The 6000-nt window shown below is 53.5% G+C and overlaps 1 protein-coding gene across 2 annotated transcripts in view; it reads right to left on the minus strand.

The window, feature by feature from the left end:
• SLC38A1 (solute carrier family 38 member 1) overlaps window positions 1-3656 on the minus strand; it is a 69841-nt gene extending 66185 nt beyond the window's left edge. The window contains exon 1 of one of the 2 annotated variants that reach the window (XM_011283882.4): window positions 3507-3656. The gene's annotated coding sequence lies outside the window, so the exon portion shown is untranslated. Of the gene's footprint in view, window positions 1-3169; window positions 3444-3506 lie in introns of those variants that run through there. The other variant, XM_006933636.5, reaches the window with a different exon arrangement.
• Between the last annotated feature and the right edge of the window lie 2344 nt (window positions 3657-6000).

Here is a 6000-nt window from a genome sequence, read left to right on the forward strand (position 1 = left end):
GATTTTAGGCAATGAGAACCCCCTGAAGGTTTTTTTTTTAATTTTTTTTAACGTTTTATTTATTTTTGAGACAGAGAGAGACAGAGAATGAACAGGGGAGGGGCAGAGAGAGAGGGAGACACAGAATCGGAAGCAGGCTCCAGGCTCCGAGCCATCAGCCCAGAGCCCGACGCGGGGCTCGAACTCACGGACCGCGAGATCGTGACCTGAGCCGAAGTCGGACGCTCAACCGACTGAGCCACCCAGGCGCCCGGAGAACCCCCTGAAGGTTTTTAGAAGCAAAGTCATTAGGAAAGCAAACTGAGTTTTAGAAATACAGATCTCATGGAAATGTGGAGATTGAATTAGGGGAGCAGAGCTTGGTACTGGAAGAGAGCAACCAGAAAGCTGTTAACACCTCATTCATTCCCTGCTTCACTCTTAACCACGTGTCGCACTTCCATGAAGCACTGGCTTCAGGGCACCTCCACATCTGTTTCATGGTCCTCATATCCCAACACACTACTCGAATTGCCATGTCTAGGTCAGGTGACAGGAACCTGAACTTGGGCAAGTGGGAATGGAGATGAGAAGACAGGTTGGAGAGGCATTTGCAAGGGCCTGGTAACCCAGGGGATAGGGGAGTGGGTAAGAAGTAGGGAGACGGTAAGAAAGAAGGAGAAGCAGGGGAGCCTAGTTGGCTCAGTTAGTTGGGCATCCAACTTCAGCTCAGGTCAAGATCTCACAGTTCGTGAGTTCGAGCCCTGCGTCGGGCTCTGTGCTGACAGCTGGGAGCCTGGAGCCTGCTTCAGATTCTGTGTCTCCCGCTCTCTGCCCCTCCCCCACTCACGCTCTGTCTCTCCCTCTCCCTCAAAAATAAACAAACATTAAAAAACCTTTTTTTTAAAGAAAGAGAAGCAGAGTTTAAAGAAAAGAAGAAAAAAAATCTCTCATATTTAAACTTGGGAGAAAAGGGAACAAATGAGATAGAAAAAGGAAGGGATGGTCACCAGTAGCATAAAGAAATGAATGAGGGGGCTAAGGTCTCAATCCAAGAGGCATATATTAAGCTGCTGCTCTGTGCTGGGCACTAGGGGAACAACAGTGAGTAAGATTGGTTTTTGTCCTCAACTATCACCAGGAGGGAGGACAATATAAAACTAGAATAGCCAGATGCCTGGCCTCCTAGTCTCTGGACAAATGTCACCCTCCCACACAGGCCCCGCTAGAGGGTTATCTATTTCAAGCACCCATCCCTATCATGTGATCCTGTTTTACTTCTTCAATGCCCTAACAAAGATCTGAAATTCATTGTATGTGCGTTTATTGTATGTTTCCCCCACAGAAGCAGGAACTTTATACAGTTACAAATAGTTAAGTCCTCAGTAAGATATATTTATTGAATGTGCTGGGGGGTGGGGAGAGTCAATAAACCTCATCAAGGTTTCAAGACCTCAAACCAAACTAGGCAAGCCTCCTAGATGCCGAGAATCGAAGCCACTCTGAAGAGTAAAACCCGTTTTGAAGTTGGGACCCACAACCGGTCGGTGCCCCAGCTGGACTGTTTCACATAGCTTTCAACCCACCCCGCGTGAGATGTTTAAGAATGAGGCCGGCCGGTCACCTAGCTCAGGTTTTATTTCCGTTGTTCCTCTGACGTCAGAAAAAGCACGAGTTGCCGCACAGTTTCTTCTATCAAGGTGACAATTACAGCCTCGCTGTGCCCCGCAGTCTGCAAACCATACATTTATTCTCTCCTCCCCCTTATGTTAAAAAAAAAAAAAAAAATTTTTAAACTTCACTGCAGAGATGTCAAATCCCCATTTGCGTGTAAATAAATACCGTTTCTTAGTGCTGGGGGTCTTTTTCACTCTTAACTACCTAATATCTCCACGGATTCGTCAGAAAAAGTACGTGATCCTGGCGGCTCTAAGGTTTCCACGGGAGAAGCAGTGCTATAAAAACCGGGTCCGCGCCGCAGAGCGAGACACAAAGGACTCTCAACTATAGCACCACCTTCTCAAGCCCCAGACAGCCTGTGAAAGGCATCCCGAAATGCGGTGACGCTGTGACCGCGAAATTCCTTTTGCCGCCATAGGCTCTTGTACACCCTGATTACAGTTCACCCCAAACCCAGGGGCGGACGATTCCGCAGGGAAGCAGCGCCCATGCAGCCCCGTAACCTGTGGGGTCGCAGTGGGTGCTGAGCAGTTCGACGCTAGGGAAGCGGATTATGGGGGGGTGGACGGGCGCCCCAGGGCGTGCATTAGGACCGAGGAGCGCTTTCCTTCCGGCACCGACGCGGCGAGTTCAAAGGCCTTTTGTGGCAACATTTAGGAACGCGAGCGAGGTGCCGGGGACTGCGGGGAGGCGGGAGGAGAGGAGGCGAGGGCAGTCCGCGCCCGGGCCCCGCGCGAGCGGTGGCCTTTTGTTCGCCAGCGGAATCCAGCTCTCAGAACAGCACTTCTCTTTCTCCCCTTCTTCATTTAGGAAAGCACCTCTTCGGTGCGGGAAAGGGCAGTGAATCACCGCCGGTGATTCGCCGGTAACCTTCCCCCCGCATCCTCCTACTCTAGTCTCCCTACAGAGAGAGGCAGACCTGGAGGAGAGACTGCAAACGTGCTCCTGTCTACTCGCGCTCGGCGGCTTGGTTCCCCGGCGGCGCCCAGGCCTCCAGCCCCAGCCGGACGCACGCATACCCCCGGGGGCATCACCTGCCCTCCTCTGGGCCAAGCGGACGCAGGAAATTCCCCCCAAAAGTCCAGGATTCGAGCACTTCTCGCGTACGCAGCAGCGCCCTCACGCCCGCTATACTCCTCTCCTCCCTCCCCCCCCCACCCCCCAGACCCGCGTGGTCCCTGACCCCTCGTATCGTTTAACTACATAACTAGATCTGGAGCCACACTCTCCCGCTATGAAAACAGACCCAAAAAGTAAGCCACAGCTCACGCAAAGGTGAAATCAGAGGCCCCTGCGCCTCCTTACGCTGCCGAGTGCGTCTGAAAGAACAGAGGACCTGGACTTTTCCTAAAGGCAAAATCCGAACGCATCCGGTAGAGCCGCACACTCATTCCTTCCATGCCCGCATGGGTGCCTTGTACGTTACCGCCTCCTCTCTCGCATCTAAAACATCCCTTTCCTTCCCGCTGCCGCTCCCTCAAGCTCCCCTAGAAAAGCAAAATCGCCTTACCTCGGGCAATAAAGGGAAAAGTGGCCAAAGGAGACCAGGTGTCCGCCCTTCCGGGATTCCCCCCCGGCCGTGTGATGTCCTTTGTATCAAGGTCTGGCTGTCTCGGCCGGGAAAAGGTGGCCTCCGTCAGCGAGGGCTGGGCGGGGAAGCTTGGCGTGGCGTGGCGGATTTCCGAGGAAGGTGAAGGGCGGAGGTTCCCGGCGACCTTCAGGCAGAGCGGCGTGGCCACCCCAGCCCGCGCTCTCTGGCTCTCCTCCTCCTTTCTGGGCCGATTGCATCAGAGTCTCCCCCCACCGCCAACCCCCACCCACACTCTGCTCGCCAGCCTCGCACTTACATCCACACGCTAGGGCGCGGAGGGTCTCGAATCGCAGTCATTCTCCTACTGGGGGGCGCGTCGCCTTTGCGCATCCATGGCTCGTGATGGTTTAAAGGGGGAAAGTCAGGCCATTCCTCCGCGTCCCGCGTCCCGCCGCCTCCCCTCCCGCGCGCCCGCTCTTTAACCAAAGCTGCGTGTCACTGAGCGGTGCCCGTCACATGGTGTCTCCGCTGGCGGCCGCGCCTGGAGACCTCCCTCTTGCCGCTCTCAGAGGATGCAGCGACTGCGACTGGCGGAGACCGAGCATCGGGGAAGGGGCGAGGGAGGGGTTGCGGGGCGTGCGTGTGCCGGGCGCACTGACGGCGGCACCGGGAGCGGAGGCGGCATGCAGCCTGGACACCTGCCCCACGCCCCCCTGGGGCCTGGCAGCTGGCCCAGAACCCGGCTGCGGGGCCGGCTGGAGACCCGGAGCCCTTGGGAATGGAAGTGGGGGCGGCTAAGAGGGCGCCGGCGGAGGAGGGCTGTGTTAGGGGGCCGCATTTCGGGGTACGCCAGAGAGCAGATGGGCCGAGGGAGCCAGGGGAGTTGCATTGTGGGAAGGGCGCAGCATGAGGATGGCCGCGGGAGTGGCTGGTCCGCGCGCAGCCCTGCAGGCGGCTGGCAGCGTCTGGAGCTGCGGGTGGCGATGGAGCGGTGTGTTGGCTCGGGGGACCGCATCGAGACGGGCCGGATCGGCTGGGGACGGGGGTGGGGGGCAGCAAGGGCACCTTTGGAAACCCTTTGTCCCTACCCCGCGGTGGGAGGCGCCTCCCCTCTTCCGGATCCAGCACCCGCAGACCTAGCCAGTCTTCCCTGAGACCTGTGCTTTGGCGCTCTGTTTGGGGGTCTGGGTGTGACGCGACCCCATAGATTTGCCGAGCTCGCAACGCGCACCTGCCTGGGCGCGAAGGGGCGCTCTTAATTCAGGGGCAGTGGGGAGCGAGGGATCAGGATGCAGGGGAGTGGGCAATTCGGCCAGTTTCCCTTTCTTTTGCTTCCTCTTTGTTTCAGGCACAGACCCTTTTAACTGGGCACTTCCCTGCAGGGGAGTTGTGTTTCCTTAAAATGGCGACAGGAAATCCCACCTGCGTCCCAGCCAATTAGGCTGTCATTATAGAGCGAAGTTGTGGGGTGGAAACTCGAGCTTTTTATTGACAGGAATCGTTCAGTCTCCGTGTTCCATCAAAACAGGAAAGGGAAGGTGAATCATAATTCAGAAATTAATCTACCTGGAGCGTTTCAACCGGGCAGACTGAATACGCCCTTATAGTAGTGGAGTGGCTATCACTTTTTTATTTTTTATTTTTTAATCACTGCTGCAAAAGTGAGAGGACAACCAAATTTCAGACTCTTGACAACTAAAATCCTTTTTCCCTTCGAGCGGCAGTAAATGGGTTTCGTTAATATAGCAGTAGCCTCCTGAGAACCCTATTTCGAAGGTAATGTTCTTGCATAAACCCGAGAAATTGAAAATGCAGTGCAAACAGAAGGGGGCAGAATGATGGCCGCTTACCTCCCATGGACCTGTGTTCAAATTCTGCCTCTGACAGTGCTGCCCTCCCAGGCCTCACTTTTGTCCTAGCCCTGTTTTCCCAACTTGTTGACAGAGGGTTAATTGTACCCACATCATAGTAATGTTCTACAGGTCCTCAAAAAGTTGATTTCTTTCCTACAGGAAGCTAATTTAGTATGGACTTACTAATTTGAAGTAGTGTGTGCATCTTGCCTGGCAAAATAATTCTGATAAATAAGGAAAGAAATCCGAATGGGCAAGATAGGTTAAACCGTGACCATGGTTCTATAAGTCTCTTGAAATCTTTACTGTATGGGACAGAAGGTATATTCACCAGTATTTGTTCGGAGAGCATATGATCTCAAGCTCATCCTTTGATTAACTTACTTGCCAGTTTCAGGGTACCAAAAATGCTGCAATTACCTGGCATTTTTTTGAATTGGATTCAAGAGTGATGAATTGAATTCTACTCCTTGCCAGCTTCTGTGCTATGCACTTTACACATAAATATTATCTCATTTAATCCCTTCAACCACTCAATTAATTGGGTATTATCCTCTTTGTGTAAACAAGAAAGCAGGTTCAAAGAGGCTGAATTGGCCTTGTTCACTGAAGGCAGAACAAGGTGAAGGTGGAAACCGGGAAGTGATCCCTGGTCAGGTCTCAACTGAAAGTCTGTGCTCGAGTCTTAGCCTTTTGCAACTAGACACTCTTGGTCCTGGAGTTGAGAAAGATCTTTGGCCTCATCTGAATGTTAGTTGACAACCTGGAAGGGGAGTGCAAGCATCAACATGGAAGCTGAAGTGAAGGACTTCTGCTGTGTGGAGAGCTTGGGGAAAGGAGGGAAGAGGTAGTGTTCAGGACAAGGAGTCACTGCAGTTAGTGTGTTTTTCTTCAGGACTGCTTGTAGGTGAAACTTCCTTTGAGTAGCTTAGCACTTAAACCCAAAAGCTGTGGCCT

The sequence above is a fragment of the Felis catus genome, chromosome B4 (genome assembly GCF_018350175.1).
Source record: "Felis catus isolate Fca126 chromosome B4, F.catus_Fca126_mat1.0, whole genome shotgun sequence".
NCBI classification, from domain to species: Eukaryota; Metazoa; Chordata; class Mammalia; order Carnivora; family Felidae; genus Felis; species Felis catus.